The sequence below is a fragment of the Theropithecus gelada genome, chromosome 7a, assembly GCF_003255815.1.
Source record: "Theropithecus gelada isolate Dixy chromosome 7a, Tgel_1.0, whole genome shotgun sequence".
NCBI lineage: Eukaryota > Metazoa > Chordata > Mammalia > Primates > Cercopithecidae > Theropithecus > Theropithecus gelada.
This window is the reverse complement of record NC_037674.1, coordinates 15144032-15163764: the sequence shown is the minus strand read 5'-3', so window position 1 is coordinate 15163764 and position 19733 is coordinate 15144032. Positions and strand designations below refer to the sequence as shown.

General features: G+C 39.9%; 1 protein-coding gene across 3 annotated transcripts in view; it reads left to right on the top strand.

Moving 5' to 3' along the window:
- Window positions 1-19733, top strand: part of GPR176 (G protein-coupled receptor 176) — a 119031-nt gene that overhangs the window by 84705 nt on the left and 14593 nt on the right. Inside the window, exon 1 of one of the 3 annotated variants that reach the window (XM_025390809.1) lies at window positions 2312-2505. The exons of the other annotated variants lie outside the window; for them this stretch is intronic. The gene's annotated coding sequence lies outside the window, so the exon portion shown is untranslated. Of the gene's footprint in view, window positions 1-2311; window positions 2506-19733 lie in introns of those variants that run through there. 3 annotated transcript variants of the gene reach the window in all.

The window sequence follows — 19733 nt, the reverse complement described above, 5'->3', positions numbered from 1 at the left end:
TCAAGTACCTAAGAACCAAGTTAACGCATGCTTCAGTGGTCTCCGAAAGGTTCCCCCATTCCAACCTTAAGCTGAAAAGAACTGTTTCCATTTTTAATGACTCTAAGTTAGCTTAATCAATTTAAAACTTTCAAAGATAATGCTCTTTGATCTTGAAGTGCTTGAAAACTAAACATGGAATGTAGTGGAGGCTTTTGCTTATACTGACATTGACTCTGGGGCAAAACAGAAGTCCACTTTTACGTAAGAGTCTCTGTTTATTTTCTCCTGGATGAGGCCTTCTCGCAGTTGTTATTGACTTATTTCCTTCATCCTTTCATATTCTGACATTTCTTGAATTGGGTTATGTTTTACAATCAAGTGTTATTTAAATCAATGAGGTATTTTAGAATTAAGAAAATAGAGCGTTAAAGTTTAAATCTCATGTCATTTGTGGACATTTTTGCTGTTTCTATTTTGCAGAGTTGTAGCTATTAACATTTAGCACACAGAGTGGAGTCACTTTAATTGGCAACTCATTGGCTGACTCTCACTTTTTTCTTCAAAGTGATTCTAGCCTCTGGCCTCACTAAACTCCTTGCTATTGCCATATTCATGCTGTGCAACCTGCCTGCATGCCCAGGGTGCTCCCTCATCTGTTCCTGTCTCTCCCTCTTGTCTGCCTGGGCCTCCATCCAAGACTCAGATCAAATGTATCCTATTGTGGTGCTCCACTTCCCACTCCAGCCCATTGGGTCCTCCTTCCTCTTCCCATATATTATTCCTCCATCATTTGTTCAGTAACTACTTATCTATCTCTCAAACTCATTTGTCAACTCCTTGAGATTTTGTCTTATTTGTTTTTGTAAACCTGGTACTTAGCTCAGAGCCTTGCATTCTAATAAATTAATAAATGTTTGTTGAATAAGTAAACTATTTTTGCTATTATCTTTTGAACAGTTCATTGATTGTTCAATATCAAAGAATGGTAGTTTGTAACTCTTTTTTTTTTTTTTTTTTTTTTTTGAGGTGGAGTCTCACTCGGTCACCCAGGCTGGAGTGCAGTGGCTGGATCTCAGCTCACTGCAAGCTCCGCCTCCCGGGTTTACGCCATTCTCCTGCCTCAGCCTCCCGAGTAGCTGAGACTACAAGTGCCCGCCACCTCGCCCAGCTAGTTTTTTGTATTTTTTTAGTAGAGACGGGGTTTCACCGTGTTAGCCAGGATGGTCTCGATCTCCTGACCTCGTGATCCACCCGTCTCGGCCAAAAATGAGCAAATACTGATAATATGTTCTCAGCACTGCCTTAGGATTTTCTTTTTTTAAATCAAATTAATAACATATATTGAATTTATTATTATTATTATTATACTTTAAGTTCTAGGGTACATGTGCACAACATGCAGGTTTGTTACATATGTATACACGTGCCATGTTGGTGTGCTGCACCCATTAACTTGTTATTTACATTAGGTATATCTCCTAATGCTATCCTTCCCCCCTCCCCAGGATTTTCTTCATACTAGTTGTCTTATGATGCAGAACACACATGGTGATTTGAATTCTATGAATTATTCAGATTTATGTATCTAACTGGGAATGTGTGTGTATATATATATATTTATATAAATCAGATTATATAATTATAACAGTACTGGTATTAAGAATATACAAAGTCATTTGAGTTGTTCTAGACAGAGAAGATAAAATATACTCACCAATTAACACTTATTACCCATCCTTATATGTACCTTGCAGCTTTAGGTAGTAGAACAACTAAGAGAAAGAAACTGTTGTACTCATGCCAACTCAGAGGCAGCAGCTATCCTATTTGGGAGAGGCTTCCTCCCATTTCCCATCTCGGAAAGGAGAGACAGGGACTGAGGAATGGGTGAATGTTGGCCTTGAGGGTGCAATTTAAAATCTTCACATTGGAGCTGTAAAGCCAGATAACCAGGCTTTCAGATGGGTGGCAACAGTACCAATAAAGTGAAAGCAATAAACATCAGTGTTTTATAACAGAGAAAGTAGTCAAAAACAAATTAGATCATATAGATGTGGTTTAGCTATTTCCACTTGAATTTTAAACCATAGTCTGTTAAGCGCTAATGGCCTCAAGTCCTTTCTGGGTGTGTCTGCAAGCCCACCCTTTGTTCCTGAGATGACTTGCTTTTCCCTGTAGATCCTGCAACCTCATTCTACAGTACTTTCCTAGATTTGACCCCAGAGCATTGTAAGCTCCTTGCGTCCTGCACACACATTGCCCCCATGGAACTTTGGCATTCTTTATGACCTCATGGCTTCCTTACTTTCACCAAGTTTTATCCCTGATCCATTCTGATGCCTGGGTCCAAATGGCTTCCAGTGACACATCTTTGGTCTTTGTTCTCAGTGTTGGGGGTTGCGTTGTCAGGTGTTGTCTCTTCATGAGAAGGCAGTGTGATGTAGTGATCACATCCCAGGCTCTGGAGTTCAGCTGCTTTGGTCTGAATTCCAGCTCCACTGCTTCTGATTTCTAGAACCTTGGGCAATTACTTAACCTTTCAGTGCCTCAATTTCCTTATTTGTAAAATGGGATTGAATGACTGAGTTCTTGCAAATATCCCATGATACACATACTTAGACAATAAGTATTCACTAAATTCTGGCTAGTAGTATCATTCTTTCTAATATTAGCACCCTAAATCTGCTTCCATTCCAGCTACTCCAGCCTGGACAGATAGGTCCACGTGCACTGTGATGGGGAGGGCAGTTTTGCTGTACTGTAAACTTATTCAAGCCAAAGAGCATCTGCCCTGAAGTTCACATTGTGGTGAAAGCAGTAGTTTGTTTCCAGGGCTTTGCCTGTGAGGCATGTCGATGTCTTCTGAAACCCTTATTGATTCTCTTGGTACTTTATAACAAGGGCAGGCTTTTTTATTGTATTGGAGCAGAGGAAAATCACACTTTTCTGATTACTTGTTCTGCTCCCTGAGTGAATTGCATAAAACCATGTCTGGCACCTTTGATCCCTGCTGGTAAAGCTGCTCTCTCAGCCAGTGATGCTGATTCTTTGACCCCTTGGCAATCCCTGTTGGCTGCCCCTCCAGCTGGCAGAGGGCCAGCTCAGTGCTTGTGCTAATCCCCAAAGAACCAGGAAGGAAACCTGAGCGGCATCCTAAGTAGCACTGGCCTCAGGCAGCAGGCAATGGATGTGCCCCATCAGCCCCTCCACACGTGTCTTTTCCTGTCCTTTGGTTCTCCTTCCTCGACAAGATGTTGGTGTCAACGGGATGCATGTCAGTCAGGCCATGAGCTGGAGGCCTTTCCTCCCGCCTTTCCTACACAGACACTTACCTGTCCTAGTTAAGGATGCTTCTGTCAACTTGCTTTCAGGGCTGGAAAGCAACCACAACATTTTCTCTCCCACCTCTGGGTGTTAAGGGCTGAAAAACAGCTTCAGGAATATTTGTATTTTAACAACTGACTTTTAGAAATAGAAAAATTAATCCCTAAAGATGACATTTTCAGCATCATACCCGGCTAGCCAGGGGTGGAAAGTTGTTTATTTCATAAACAAATTAAGTCACACATTTATTATACCATCTCCCAATACCACTTCAGTTGAGATAATCCATGTTGACAGCCTGGGATGTAGCCTTCCACATATTTCTCTATGTCCCCATAGGGACATGCCACAATTTATCCTAATGAGGGACATTCAGATTGTTTTCATTTGGGAGTCACTGTCAACAATCCTTCGACAACACATTTGAACACACAGCTTTATACATTGATTCTTTTATTTGTAGGATAGTTTTACAAAAGTAGGATTGTGCAAAGTACATGCATTTAATATTAGATTGGTGCAAAAGTGATCGTGTTTTTTTCCATTAAAAGTAATGGCAAAAACCACAATTGCACCAATTTAATAGATACTGCCAAGCTACTTTTCAGGTATCTGTAGCAATCTACCTGTCCACTGTAAAATAAAAATAAAATTCTAAGCCCCTCAGCTGACTGAATGGACCTTCTTTGGCCAAGGGGACCCAAGAGTAACCTTGAAAACTGACTGACTACTTGGCTGCACAGTGGAATAGAAGAAGATGGGGCATGCTTCATTATGCCCCCTCCTTCGTTAATTTCTATTAGACTTTCTTCTCTAAGGGCTGAACAGAAACTAACCCTTTCAAAAGACTCCACACTGATATCAACTAACCACCTCATGCTGCCCCTCCTTTTTTGCCTGCTAAGAGACCACTGACCATGAAGTGGCTCTGGCCAGTCTGGAGAGGGCACAGTAAAGGCCTACGTGTCCTCTGCTTCACCTTTTGACAGCAGAGGGCTGAAAACTCCACACTCAGATCATGCTAATGCTGCTATTTTTGTCACATGAGACCCATGAAGGAGCGTGAAGCTCAACTGCATGTGCGTACATGTCTCCTTTCGTATATCTTCATGCTCCTCCTATAGCTTGTTGAATATGTATATTTGAGCACATCATTTAGTATAAATTTCTGTTCCTTTTTTCCCCTCCCTTGAAGTATCTGTTTTTAGCATAGCCTCCAGCCTGTCAAAATGGCACCCTAAAGGCTTCAACCCTTTGTGAGAAATAAAGCTCCCCTTTCCAGATTTATGAACCTCATCATTCTTCAGTTGACACCACCCAAAACATATAAGGATGCTTATATCTTCATACCCTTTAATACTCGATCATATTATTGTTATTGTTATTCTGCCAAGCAATGGTGGAAAGTAGGTTCGCCTTTTGGTTTTAGTTTGCGTTTTTCCCATTCCGTTAGGATATACTGTGTCAGTGGTCAGGGTTCTTCCTTGGAGGCTGACCCTGACGGCATCTTTGGGACTGTTTTCAGGCCCCTTTTGGCTTCTGTTTTCTCCAGGCAAGAGCTGAAGAAGCAGCTTCAATGAGCAGGATGGATTTTAATCATAGGAGCTGATGTGTGCTGTATGAATTTAAAATAATCAAAAGATGGGTTTCAAGCAAATGACACTTGGCATTTGAAAAGGTTACAGGAATGTAGAGGAAAGAATAGCTAATGTGTGTTCACAGTTCCTAGGGGCATTGTGGCTTTGCCCAGCTCTGCAGTGGTCACCTTGCTGTGCCCTGCACACTGCAGAACCTGCAGAAGCCCCCTGTAGGTGGGGAGGACCTTCTACTCAGCTATCCATATTTCTCTGTGGTCCCCCTTTCCTGAGGTTTTTGTGACTTTTAAGCACCCCTGGAGTCCTGTCTTTACTCCAGTTGGAAACCTCTCAACCTTGTTCCAGAGGTGGACCCCTTTTCAGTGTGCTTTGCTGAGTTGTGAATGGGTTTTTCTAGAAGTGATTTTCCATTTCTACTTCTAGCCTTCACTGTCAATTCCCTCATCTGCTGCCCTGCTCCAGCTTGCCCAGATGGCATATCTCTTGGGGATTTGTTTGTTGTGGATTGAAGCTTTCCTCTAAGGCATAAGCTTAGTTTTGTTTCCCTCTCCTGCCACACTGTCCTTCTCATCCTGCATGCTATGAAACAGGCATCCCAGAGCAATGCATGCTCACACCCTGTTAGGGGTTCTTCCCCCATAACAGCAGTGAGTATGATCTGAGAGACAGGGCTCTGAGGTAAGAGGACCTGCTTGACTTACTTAGACCTGTTGCTGCACTTATGGTGGACTCAGAGAACCATCCAAACCTGAACCGGCTGGATTACTTTTCAGAAATGTTATAGTAATGCATTTGGAAAAGCATATGCCCTAAAAATGATGCCTCATCCATGAAGCACTGGGTACTGGCCACAGGACTACTCCTTCTGGGTCTCCGTCAAGGGTCTCACCCACCGATTGGCAAAAATCAGTGAGATGTGATAGCACCTGCTGCAGGCAGGAATTTTTTGGGAAAAGCCTCTATAAATATTGCTGGTGAAAATGAGAAATCAATATCACAGATAGAAAAACACCAGAAAATAAGCTTATGTATAAAACAATGATTTTGTTTATAATGGCAAAAACCCATGAACAAAGCAAGTGCCCATTTGTAGGACAAAGACTGAATAAATTGTGATATATTCATACCATGGAATAGGGAGATTTTTCCCATTATGTAATGCATATATATAAAATAAAATTATACTTTTACAAAATAAATAATAATACCATATGTCTGTAAATATAATGTAAATGCTTACGTGTGATGAAATAATGAGAATGGAGAAAGGTATTTTAACATTATATATATAAGAAGATATGGTGTCCACAAAGAATAGCATGTAAATGCTGTGTAAATGATAGGCCACTTACATAAAATTAAGTATGTAAGTGTATATATTCACAAAGACATGTACGAAAATGTGATGACCAGAATATTTACCATGCTTTTCTTAAGATGGTGGGATTTCAGGTAATTTTTCTTTCTTCCTATACTTTTCTAAACCTTTTTTCTTTTTTTGAAACAGACTCTTACTCTGTTGCCCAGGCTGGAGTGCAGTGATTGCGGCTCACTGTAGCCCTGACCTCCTGGGCTCAAGTGATCCTCCTATCTCAGCCTCTCAAGTAACTGCGACTATAGGCATGTGCCACCACACCTGGATAATTTTTCTTTATTTTTTATAGAGACAGGGTCTCCCTATGTTGCCTAGGCTGGTCTCAAATTCCTGGACCCAAGAGATCCTCCCACCTTGGCCTCCCAAAGTGCTGGGATTACAGGCATGAGCCACCACATCCAGCCTGAACCATTATAACAGTAAACATGTGTTAGTTTAAAAAAATTCAGGAAGAAACTAAAACTATTTTTATTGTGAAAAAGCAGAGAGGTAGAGGGATGAAATGTTGAGCTTGTGGATATGTAGCTCAACATCTTATTTCTGGGCTCCCCTCAAACTTGGAATCCAAGTAGGATTCTACATAACTAGTAAGCATGGAGCTAGTAGAAATATGCTTCCCAATGTTCATTTGCTTTTTCATTTTTTTCCAGTTAACAGATGCATGTTTAATATTCATGATTACCAGATACTGTTCTAGACATTGGAACTATAGTGGTAAAATACCTGATGAGAGCCCTACCTTCATAAAGCTTACAGTTTAGTGGAGAGTGGCACAGATAGTTGACTAATCCTCAGTATAATAAGTGCTACAAACAAGAAGTAATCAGTATGATGAGAACTGATGCCAGGAAGGCCTGATTTGGATTGGTGGTTCTGGTGGTGAGGGATGGTTTCTTGGAAGAAGACCTGAGAAGTGAGGTCAACTTAGTGAGGATGAGGTAGAGGACAGGAGGAACGATTGTTTGGGAGTCTGGGAAGCCTCCTTTGTTACTCAGTTTGCATTACTGTAAAATAATACCTCAGACTAGGTAATTTGTAAAGAAAAGAGGTTTATTTGGCTCACAGTTCTGCAGGCTGTATGAAGCATTGTGCCAGCATCTGCTTCTGGCAAGGGCCTCAGGAAGCTTGCCATCATGGCAGAAGGTGAAGGGGAGCCAGCCAGCATGTCACATGGCAAGACACAGAGCAAGAGAGAGAGAAGCAAGTGCCAGGCTCTTTCAAACAACCAATTCTTGTGTGAACCACCAGAGTGAGAACTCACTCATTACCATGGGGATGGCACTGGACCATTCATAAGGGATCCACCCCCATGACTCAAACATCTCCTACTAGGAACCACTTCTAACAATGAAGGTCACATTTCAACATGAGATTTGGAGGGGACATGCATCCAAACCATATCAGCCCCCCAGGCAGAGGAGAGCTTTGAAGTTTTAGGGATTCAAGTGAAGGCCCATGGGGCTGCTACTCTCCTTTGTCTGTAGGATAGCAGTACTCTAGGGCATGCCATTCACATTCAAAGTCATAGACTTGTCATCTATTACAAAGAACAGGAAGGGACAGCTTTCCTAATTCTCACAGTGTAGTGGTGGGCAGGCTAGACTTTTGGGTTTTGCCTTTACAAACAATGGGAAGGCAATGGAACTTTCAAGAAGGGGAGTGATGTTCCTAATTGCTGTTAAAATGGTTGGTCTGGTTGTGGTGTGGAGAGTGCGTTAGATGGGCTGGAGGAGCAGTGTGGGGAGATCAGTGAGGAGCTGCAGCAGTGGAGGTGAAGGGTGACAGGCCAGAGTGGTGCTGGTGGGTATAGAGAGAAGCAGCTGCACTATGCATTCATTCTGTAGGTAGAGTTGACAGGACTAAATATCACATTGGATGTGGGGCTGAGTGATAAGAAGGTAGCAAGGATTCCCATGTTTCTAACATGAGCAACCAGGGGGATGGAGATGCCATTTTTCTGAGATGGATAATATTGGTGGAGGAGGAGTTTTGGGAAAGGTCAAGTGCTTAGGTTGGACATGTTAAGTCCAAGATGCTTGTGAGAATCCAAAATAAAGAAGTCAGGTGGGCGTATGGATATCCGGTTGGCTTATATATATTTGGGTCTATAGCTCAGATAAGAGGTAAAGTCGAGCAATATACATGGAAGCTATTAAAATTTCACCTAAAATAGTTTAAAGAAGAGGATAGCATGAGAAGGGTCAAGACTGGGGCCTGATGAAGGAAGACGAAGCTAGCAAAAAATACTGAGAAATGGCCAAAGTAGTAGCAGGGAAACCAGAAGAGCATACTCTGGACATAAGTGTTGTTGGAAGTTTCTAATGTCCAACTGGGAACAGACCAAGCAAGGTCTTTGAATAATCCGGTTAAGGTCATCCCATAGGGTAAAGGTAAATGCTACCATCCTTGAGTCCTCACTGTCATCCCATAGGCCTAGCCCTCAGTGTTAGTGACTGATGTGCCTTGACTATGGCTTTTGTGGTCTTTCCGACAGCTACTTATCAGGGAAAATCACTGTTGGACAGTCAAGGAGCTACATTTTCTGATTTCATTAATTTTACTGATGGAAAGAAGTTAAGCTGATAAAATTATTTTAAGGACTATTAATTGGTTGGGTTTTGGTGTTCTTTACATTTCTTAGAAAGTCAGACAATAAAAAGGAGATTTACTCTCAAGAGTCAAAAGAGCTTAAAGTTTATGTGATTTTTAAAAATTTTTTGTCTCAAAGGAAGGGTAAGTAAAATCTGACACTCTGAAAAAACATTATTTTGTGGTTGCTCAGTGACTACTGTGATGCCTTTTGTGACTTAGAAATAAGTCTCACTAATTTATAGTTACATGATCAGCAAAATAAAGTTCACACATAATAATGCTTATGTGATATTATATTTAACACGTAATGAGTAAGGCAGTGTTTGGCACTTTTTGTATATCTCATTTAATACAACAGCTCTAAAAGGTAAATTTTATCATTTTCATTCTGAAGATGAAAGAAGTAAGAGTCTATGCAAAGTGTCTAAGTGGTAGACCTCCACACATAGCAGCTTAAAGCAACAGTTATCATCTCTCATAATTTCTGTAGATCAGGAATTTAGGAACAGCTTAGCTGGGTATTTCTGGGTCAAGGTCTCTCATAAGATTGCATCAAGATGTTGGCCAGAACCGTGGCCACCTGAAGGCATGAGTGGGGCTGGAGGATCTACTTCCAAGTTGGTGCATTCACATGGCTGTTGGCAGGAAGCCCCAGTTCCTTACCACATGAGCCTCTTCATAGGACTGCTTGGGTTTCCTCAAGACATGTCAGTTGGCCTTCCCCAGAGCAAGTGATTCAAAAGAGATGAGGACAGAAGTGGCAATGTCTTTTATGACCTAGCCTTGGAAATCTCACAGACATTTCTGTCATGTCCTATTGTTCATACAAGTCGACATCATTGACTATGGGAGAGGCCCACACAGGGATGTGAAGATCATTGACCATCTCAGAGGCTGATGAAGAGGGGCTTACGATATTTGCTTTTGCCAGAACTCTTAACTCTTAACTCTTAAGTTAGCAAAAATAGCTGTTCTTTCTGTTACATAAGACTTACATAATCTTATCTGGAAACAAGGAAGGTGTAGATAACTTTTCGAGGCTCCTTCCATCCATATATGAGTATATAAAATCTATTTGGTGTTGTAGATTGCATTCTTACCCCTATTAAAAAATTTCAGAGTTCTTTACTGGAAAAATAAAGAGTTGCAGCATGTCACTGATCTTTGCATATATGCTCACTTTTGTTTCCTTAGTTAGGGTAATATTAAAATTTATTGGCTAATATTTATTATCCAGTGATCAGACTTCAGCCGTGGTATTTGCATACTTAAACCTTTACAAGAATAACACCAAGGGCAAGACTAATGGAAACTGTGGCTTAATGAAAATGAACAGATTTTGTATTTTATCTTATTTGCTTCATCCACATTGAGTCAGTGATATTGATTGCACCATGAAAGCCAGTATTTTACAAACTTAGAAAGTAGAAAATCGATCTTTCCCAGGATAGAAAATTCTTTCCCCTGTGTTTTGTTTCATAATGAGAAAATAAGAGGTGATATCTCCGCACTGATCTTACTGCTTTAAACAGGCTAATAGCATTTTCGAAATTGCATTTTTTGAACCAGCAGGAAAATTATGTGGTAAATAACTCAATGTTATTCAAATCAACTAATATTAGAGTGAAAATGCAGGAATTGGAAACTGATTATTCATGGAATGCTAAAATGTTAGGCGAATTATCCTCTGCGTATCTGTGTCACTGTGGCCATCACCATCATGAATCTTGGATGCTTAGAAAATGTTACAAAGCAAAGAAACCTTTGTCCAGTTCTCAGCAACGTGACTAATGAAGATTCAGGCACAGAAAGTCTCCGTTGCTTAAAGTCACTGGGAAATACACATACAAAATAGCTCTTAGCATGGGGAGAGAAATGGAACTGAAATAAGTCTCCCTATTGTTTTGCTCTCTATTTCTGCCCTCTTCTCTTCCACTCTCTCCATGTTTACTTGAGGGAGGGCTGAAGAAGAAAAGAGAGAAAAGCAAGTATTAGGATTTGCTTTCCAAAAGGTGTTGTTTCTGCCCACCCACATGCACTTCATTACAGACAAGTACTTCCAAAATCATGTTACATCTGCAAGGCCCTTACATATGCTTTGCCAGTTTAGTTCTTACCTCAAAAGCAATCATAGATAATTCTGCTAGAATTATATATATTATTATAGATATTGTTCTGGGTCTAGAATCATAGATATTCTGGGTCTAGACCAGAGTGTCTTAGTTATCAAGCTCCTTCCATGTTACCAATGTGCCAATCTGTTATTTTGTTTACTTTGCCCCTCTCCCTCCTTCCTACAGAGCTCTTGGCTCCCAGCATTCTGTTTGAGCATTTATTCCATTCTTTTATTGAGCTGGCTGGCTCTCATGGCCTGTGTGCTATAACTCATCCTTTCAGGTCAGAGCAAGGTTAAGTGTTCTATTCTTGACCTTGCTGTGACCTTCAGATCCATCACTTCCTTCCAGAGCCTTCCATGTCTTGGCCAGCTATCTCCGGCCTCATCGTGGATCTGGCTACCCCCAGCTCTTGCCCCATCTGCTATTCTGGCTCTCACAGCTCCTCACTGCACAAACACTCCTCTCCTGCTGGCCTTCTCCTTCCTTGCAGGGAGAGGAGAGAGTGGTGAAGGACACACAGGAGGTCTGCTCTAGAGAAACTGAACCTCCTCAGTAGTGGGAGAGTGTCCCAAAATCTGTTAGAAGACTTGGAATGCCATTTCTAGTTCCTTCCCCTTAGGCCTCTCCTTTTTCTCCTGCCTTGCCTCCTAAATTCAGCTATAGAAAAATGAATGACATTTTCAGCTTTTAATTAATGTCATTGTCAGATTGTGTCAGATCGTAAGGAGTAAGAAGCTCTCATTTCCAAAATCTTATTTATCCAGTTCACATCAGCTATGCTACGTCCCAGTGGACTGAAGCAGGATCAGGCTCACTTTCCTTTCTTAGTCCTCTAATTATCTTACCCTTGGGGTCTTTGGAAATATTGCCAACATAATTTTTCCTTTTGGACTGCATAATTATAGTTACTGGAACAGAGGAAGTAGAATAGAGTGCATGAGTATTCCCTGAACGTTCACTAGACTAATTACAGTGTAGCGTGATGTATCATTGTTGAATACATCTCTCTAAGCAGCTCTGACACTGTGTGTTGGCAATGGGAAGATAGTAAACATTCAGCTTGTTGGTTGAAGGTAGTTATCGTCAGTAGGTATACTTATAAAAGTGAGTACACAGGAAAAAAATGATGATTCCATTGTTACATTAAACTTCAAGTTTTAATGTATTAATCTATTTAGGTCTTTATGAAGCAACCCCTAGATATAAAACCATGTCTGTTGCTAATGAGGGTTGACAGAGTTTTCAGATAAGGTTCTTTTCAGGCTTCATAATCTTACAATATGCAAGGGGAGAAATAACCCAGGAAGCCTAAGTGCAAGATGAACGGTGCAGAAGATACAGACCCTGCTTTCCCAGGCTTTAAAGATTGCATGAGTAATTTGATATGGGCAAGAACCTCTTAGTAAGATGGCCTGTGTGGTAGATATTTAAGATAATGAACTGTTTCACGTCCACTCCATCAAGTGTGGCGTGTTCGGATGGCTATCCAAAGGGAGCATGCTTAACAATGGGTAGAAGTAGGTAAAACTTTTCCTTCTTTTCCCTAGAAGTTTTCTCCATATACCTATGGAAAGGGAAGTAGGGAAGTGGAACCTGTTGCTATTAAAGGGTTTCAACACTGCCACAGCTAAGGTGGGGTCCATCATTTCAAGACTCTTGCTTTTCAGAGAATAATGTACTTCTCAAGGAGGTTAATAGACCTAATGTGTGCGACCAGAGAGAAGGTATCTTGTGAAGCCATGAAAGTTTTCCAGTTGATTTATATGGAAAATATTCAAGTCACTGAAAATATAAGGAGAAGCGTTAACAATTCAGATTCTAACTGTATTTTTCTTCTTACTTTATGTCTCTGTATCTGTCTTGCTGTGTGTTGAAAGACATGAATGACTAATTTCAGGGGCTTTGTGAATTCCATGAGAGAGCCCCAAGGATGGGGCAGACTTGACTGTGGTTGCTGAAATAGTAAACTGTTTTGATCATGCTATACAGTTTGCCTTACCCTTTGGGATACCATTCTTGCTAAAAGATATGTGCATTTATTATAGACTCACCTAAAATCCATTGTGTGGCCTCACAGGAGCTGACTGGATGAGGCTGTTGTAGGAGTCTCTTTATATATATATTTTGTAATATAGAGTTACAAAAGTGAATCTTGCTAATATTTTATCTGCATTCTTCTTTGAGAACAAGTATTCTGAGAAGAAACCATCCATGGTTAGAGTGGGAATATATATTTCTTAAGATGCTTTTCATTCAAAGTAATTGTTTAATATTCACCATGACTTTTAATGAACTTACTACATAGCTTCTTCCTGTGAATTCAACTCCTGCTTAGTTTGAACTTTCTGCATTATTTCAGAAAAAATCCTCTGGAATCAAATGAATTGTAGCTAAAATAACATGATTTTCTCATGCCAATAGTAATCAGCTTAAACTGAGTTGGGCAGGTATTAGTTTAATCATAAGTTATAGCAAACTGACACTTCTTTAGTGAGGAAGAGGCTCAAACCTTTATAGACTGGGAGGTAGAGCAAATTGTACTGAACACCGCCAGGCATAGCCCTATGGCTGCAAGCTGATTTTCCCCTACATTCTTTGGCCATAATTCTTCTACCAGTAGCAAAAATCCTGAAATCAAAAAATTTCTTATCACCCAGTCAGCACTGACTCTCTGGTCACTTGGAAAATGTATCTGCGTAGTTTCAAGAACAACATTGTTAAAAATCAAAATAAGATAGAATCCTTTTTAGAGCTATTTAGAACTTTTTATAACTATTTGCTTTGGAAGTGTGAACTGTGAAACTCAGTTGTTTAATGTTGGTTCCCCACCCTCCATCATACTTCCTGGTCCACAGAGCTTCACAGTCCCTTGTTTTGAACTCTCCAGGTATCATTTGACTTCTCTGCACTGAGGAGTTCTGTATTCCTATCTTGTCTTTCCCTCGCTGTCTCTCTTACTCTTTCTCATTCTCTTTGGAGGTTTTGCTTGGGTAGCAGCTTTAGGGACTCAGAGAAAAACATGAATTTGACCTTTAAATTTCCAGGATTATCCCATTCCATCACAATGCTGCAACGTTAGTTAGTAGGTATGCGGGTAACCAGGGGTTATATCTTAAAGGGTGTTGTATGATGTTGAGAAGTCTAAACTTGTTTTTTTTTTTAATGGCAGTTTTTTTTTTTAATGGAACCATTGAATGCCTTTAGTGAAATCAATCAAGTTACTTTTGTACCTCTACTATTCTTTAATATGGATTTAATTTGTTAATCTCACAAATAATGAATATTCTCTGGCAATATTTATTTATTTACAAATAATGAATACATAACCAACTGTTTTCAAAAGTAAGTGTCATCATGAAACTACATTTGAATTATACTTAAAAAAATAGAGCAATGCCCTCAGATATTCAGGAATGCTTTCACTGATTTCTAGTTATGGTGGCAAAAAACGGAATAGTTTTTTTCCGTCTTGGTTAAAAATTTTAGTTGCTCATCCTGTGAGCCTAAATGCACAAGGGTACTTGCTGGCTACCTATTGGGGACATGTCTTGGACTGATTAATATTTTTCAAAGCTTTTTTTTTTTTTTTTTTTGAGGCAGGATCCTGCTCTCTTATCAAGGCTGAAGTCCAGTGGTGGGATCATAGCTCACTGTAGCCTCCAACCCCTGGGCTCAGGTGATCCTACTGCCTCTGCCTCCTAAGAGGCTGGGACTACAGGTGCATGCCACCACACCAGGCTAAGCTCTCTTATTTTTTATTTTTATTTTTTGTAGAGATGAGGTCTTGCTATGTTGACCACGTGGGTCTTGAACTCCTGGCCTCAAGCAATCCTCCTGCCTTGGCTTCCCAAAGTTCTGGGATTACAGGTGTGAGCCACCACACCTGGCTAGTTGTTGTTTTTTATTAAACAAGTAACCAAGTATAGTTAGAATCATTGTTTTATTATTTGTAATATATCCTTGGTCAGATAACCTTTTAGAAAACTCTTTTCATAATGATGAAATAATCTCATGGCTGTTTCAAGCTGTCTAGCTAAGTGAGTTTAAAACACTGTCAGCCAGTTATCATTACTTTGAGATTTTTACTTTTTCTTAATGAAACAATGCCAAGGTCATTGATATCTTTTTTGATTTTTGTAACCTTGTGTGGTTTTTAATTCATATTGGCATTCTATTAAGGCGTATCGTGTTTGTGTGCTGCTGCAAGAATTCTGTGAGGCATTTTATTTTGTTGTTGCTTTTTAAAAATATTTTTCATTGACAAAAATGGTATATATCTGTGTTATACAACATGTATTTTGAAATATGTATACAATGTGGAGTAGCTAAATCAAGGTAATTGACATGTGCATTATCTCACATTTTTATTTGTGCTGAGAACACTTAAAATCTACATTTTAAAGCAGTTTTAAGTGTATAATATATTGCTTACTGTAGTCACCATGTTGTACAGTAGACCTCTTGAACTGATTTCTCCTAACAGAAAGTTTGTGTCCTTTGACCAGTATCTCCCCAATGCTTCGTCCTACTGGCAGTGCATTCTACACTCTGCTTCTATAATTCCGGCTGTTTTAGAATTCACATGTAAATGTGATCATGTGGTCTTTGTCTTTCTGTTCCTAGCTTATTTCACATAATATAATCTCCTCCAGGTTCATCTGTGTTATTGCAAATGACAGGATTTCCTCCTTTTCTTAAGGCTGCAGTATTCTGTTGTGTATATATACCATTTGTCCATTTATCCATTCATCCTTTGACAGACAGTTAGGTTGATTCCATATCTTGGTGATCGGCAACGATGCTGCAATGGGCATGGGAGTGCAGATATCTCTTTAAGATACTGATTTCATTTCCTTTGGATATATACCCAGTAGTGGGATTGCTGAATCATATGATAGTTCTCTTGTTACTTTTTTGAGGAACCTCCCTGGTGTTTATTATAATGGCTGTATTAATTTACATCATCTGTGGGGTATATTGAATGTTTTATAGTAGACTTCATAGATACTAGAAGCAGGACCTATCTGGAGAAGGGATGTCCTTAATCTGAGATGTTTCATGTTTGCTTTGAGTCAAGGTTGGACATTCTTCGAAAAGCAGGCCTCACAGTGGTTCCTGCCCTCTCTGCTAGAGAGAAAGAAAGGCTTTTGTGAAGCCACTGAATCCAGATGACAGCAAGGAGGAGAGAGGCAAGTTATGTCTACAGGTCTGAAGAAGAGCACTGAGTTTGCCATAGTCGCCCAAACTCCCTGGTCCCGGGGCACCCATTCTGACCACATGAGACAATCTGATGTGATTCTGCCCAAGGAGCACCACTCAAGGGGCCTTCACAGGGCAAACCTGGGTGAGTCTCCCTTGGGAGACCTCAGTGTCCCATTTGGAAGCTGGGGCCAGTCAGTCCTACCATGTCACATTCCTAGCTGCTTCCCAAGGCCCTCGGTCTCCCTTCTGAGCTGTCCCCTTCTGTCCCCTCTACACACAACTCCATGTTCCTTTTCCTCTGGCCAAACCTCTCTCTTTTTCTCTCAGACCTTTTCTTGGTTCCCTTTGAAACCTTCATGTAAATAATAGTAACAGTAGTGTATAACATTTAAACAGCACATACTATTCACAAGAAGCAGTTCTAAGCACTGTACATATATTACTGTATTGACTAATTTAGCCCTCACAATGTCTCTTGCACATAGACTTTGTTATTACGTTCACATTATAGATGATGACACTGAAGCAAGAGAAGTTAATTTACCCATAATCACATAGCTGGTAAGTGATAGAGCTTGGTACTGAGTCTGGGAGTTGGGTTTCAGGATCTGTGTCCTTAGTTATTAAAATATCCTGCATCTCCCTAGGATAAAAATTTCGCTACAAACTTAACCTTTCTCAGAATGATCTGTCAACCATCTTGTCTTTTATTTGCTCACAAAAGTGCAACAAAGTACTAATGTATGCTTGGCCAGCCACTTAGAACACTTCTATAGCCAGGCAGTATAACCTCCCACAGAAAAACAACCCCCACAAACTGTGAGCTCATAATTGAATGTTAGGAACCATCTGAGAAAAACCAGAAAGGACAGCAAGCCGACCCAACAGATGGCAAAATTAATCCTTCTAGAACTAGATACAACAGGATAATCTGAAAGAAAACATAAGCATTTAAAAATGATTACAGATTAACGAAGGAATGGAAGCCATAGTAAATTGAATACTGGCAATAAAGAATAGGCCAATTGAAGTAGATGCAAACACAAATTTTAAATAAAAGAGGGGATGATATGATTACTTCCAGATGAATTGAGAATGGATTAAAAATGGAAGGTAAACTTGAGAAGTATCACCCAGTTTTCAGAAGAGGATGAATTGGTGGAAAATAAGAATGAGTGGTTAAGATATAATCAATAGAATGAAGTCTAACGTAAGTCTAATAAGAAATCCAGAAAAAGAGAATAAAGAGAAAGAGGTAGGATAAAATTCAAAGAGGCAATGGATGAAAATTTTCTAGAACTAGAAAGACATAAATCCTAGGATAGAGGAAACATGCACAGTTGCAAACATTTTAGTGAGGCTGCAGAACTTTTAGTGAGCATTTGGGGAAACCAACTTTCTCACATACCATTTGTGGAGAGTCCTTTGGTAATATATATTAACAGTGTGCAAGCTGTTTAACCCAGAAATTCTGCTTCTAGTAATTTATCCCTAGTAAGTATTCAGTTCAATTCCCAAAGATTATACATATAAGGATGTTGATCTCAGCGTTGTATAATAATGAAATATTGGAAACAGTTTAAAAAAACCATCAATATACAATAGATAACATGAATTAGGGCATGACCATGAAAGCACTGTTGCCTTTATGTAGCCATTAAATGATGATAAAAGACATCAAACCATAATCCTAACCAACGTGTGCGTGCACGCACACACACACACACCCCTAGACACATCATATTTAACTACCTAGACACATGATATTTAAACTGCTGTAAACCAAAGAGAAAATCTTGAAGGAAGGTAGAGAAAAAAAAAGACACATTATACACAGAGAAGCAAAGGTAAGAGTCAGGAAACTTATTATCAGGAACTGCAATCCAGAAGACAATGGAGTGACATCTTTCAACTGCTGGGGGAAGAAACCCTCTCAACTTAGAATATTATCCTCAGCAAAAATACTCTTTCAAAAATGAAGAAAAAAGAAAGACATTTTTCAGACAACCAAAAGAGAGGAAATTCATTACTAGCAGACCTGTACTACAAGAAATGCTCAGGGACATTCCTTAGGTGGAAGGAATATGAAACCAGACAGAAACTTCTATCTACACAAAGAAATCAAGATCTCCAGAAATGATTGAAATGGAAGTAACTATAAAAGACTTTTTCTTATTTTTAATTACTCTAAACGTTAAATGACTGCTGACAGAAGAAATTGTAGCAATGTATATTGAATTACAGTTTATATAAAAATAAAATATATGACAATAAAAATGTAAGTATTCTAAATATACCAATTAAAAGACAGAGATTGTCAGATCAGTTCAAGAAGCTGAGAAGAGGCCCAGGCACGGTGGCTCATGCCTGTAATTCCAGCATTTTGGGAGCTGAGGCAGGCCGATCACTTAAGCCCAGGAGTTCAAGACAAGCCTGGGCAACATAGTAAGACCCTGTCTCTACAAAAATTAGCCAGGCATGGTGGTATGCACCTGCAGTCCCAGCCACTTGGGAGGCTGAGGCAGGAGGATCACTTGAGCCTGTGGGTAGCAGAGGTTGCAGTCAGCTGGGATCATGCCACTGCAGTCCAGACTAGGCAACAGAGCAAGACCCCGTCTCAAAAAAAAAAAAAAAAAAAAAGCTTAGAAGAGAGGAATTAGGAATATACTTGTATTAGTCAGGGTTCTCTAGTGGGACAGAACTAATAGGATAGATATATATATGAAGGTGAGTTTATTAGAAGAATTGACTCACACAATCACAAAGTGAAGTCCCACAATAGGCTGTCTGTTAAGCTGAGGAGCCAGGAAGCCAGTTTAAGTCCCAAAACCTCAAAAGTAGGGAAGCCAGTAGTGCAACCTTCAGTCTGTAGCCAAAGGTCCAAGAGCCCCTGGCAAATCACTGGTGTAAGTCCAAGAGTCCAAAAGCTGAAGAACGTGGATTCTGATATTTGAGGGCAGGAAGCATCCAGCACAGGAGAAAGATGGAGGCCAGAAGACTTAGCCAGTCTAGTTGTTCCACGTTTTTCTGCTTGCTTTTATTCTTACCATGCTGGCAGCTGATTAGATTGTGCCCACCCAGATTGAGGGTGGGTCTACCTTTCCCACTCCACTGACTCAAATGTGAATCTCTGTTGGCAGCACCCCCACAGACACACCCAAAACCAGCACTTTGCATCCTTCAATCCAGTCAAGTTCACATTCAGTATTAACCATTACAATGCTGTTATAAGATTCTTATATTACATGTAAAGCAGTATAACAGTATTTGAATGTAGACGATAATTCATGATGTATGTTGTAAATATAGGGCAACCACTAAAACAATTTAAAAGAAGTATAAATAATAAGCGAACAGTGGAGATAAAATGGAATCATAAAAAATATTTAGTCACACTGTGAGCATCCTAAGTCTGAAAATACAAAACTGAAATGCTCCAAAATCTGAAATTTTTTTTTTTTTGTGAAATGGAGTCTCACTCTATCACCAGGCTGGAGTGCAGTGGCGCAATCTTGGCTCACTGCAACCTCTGCTTCCCAAGTTCAA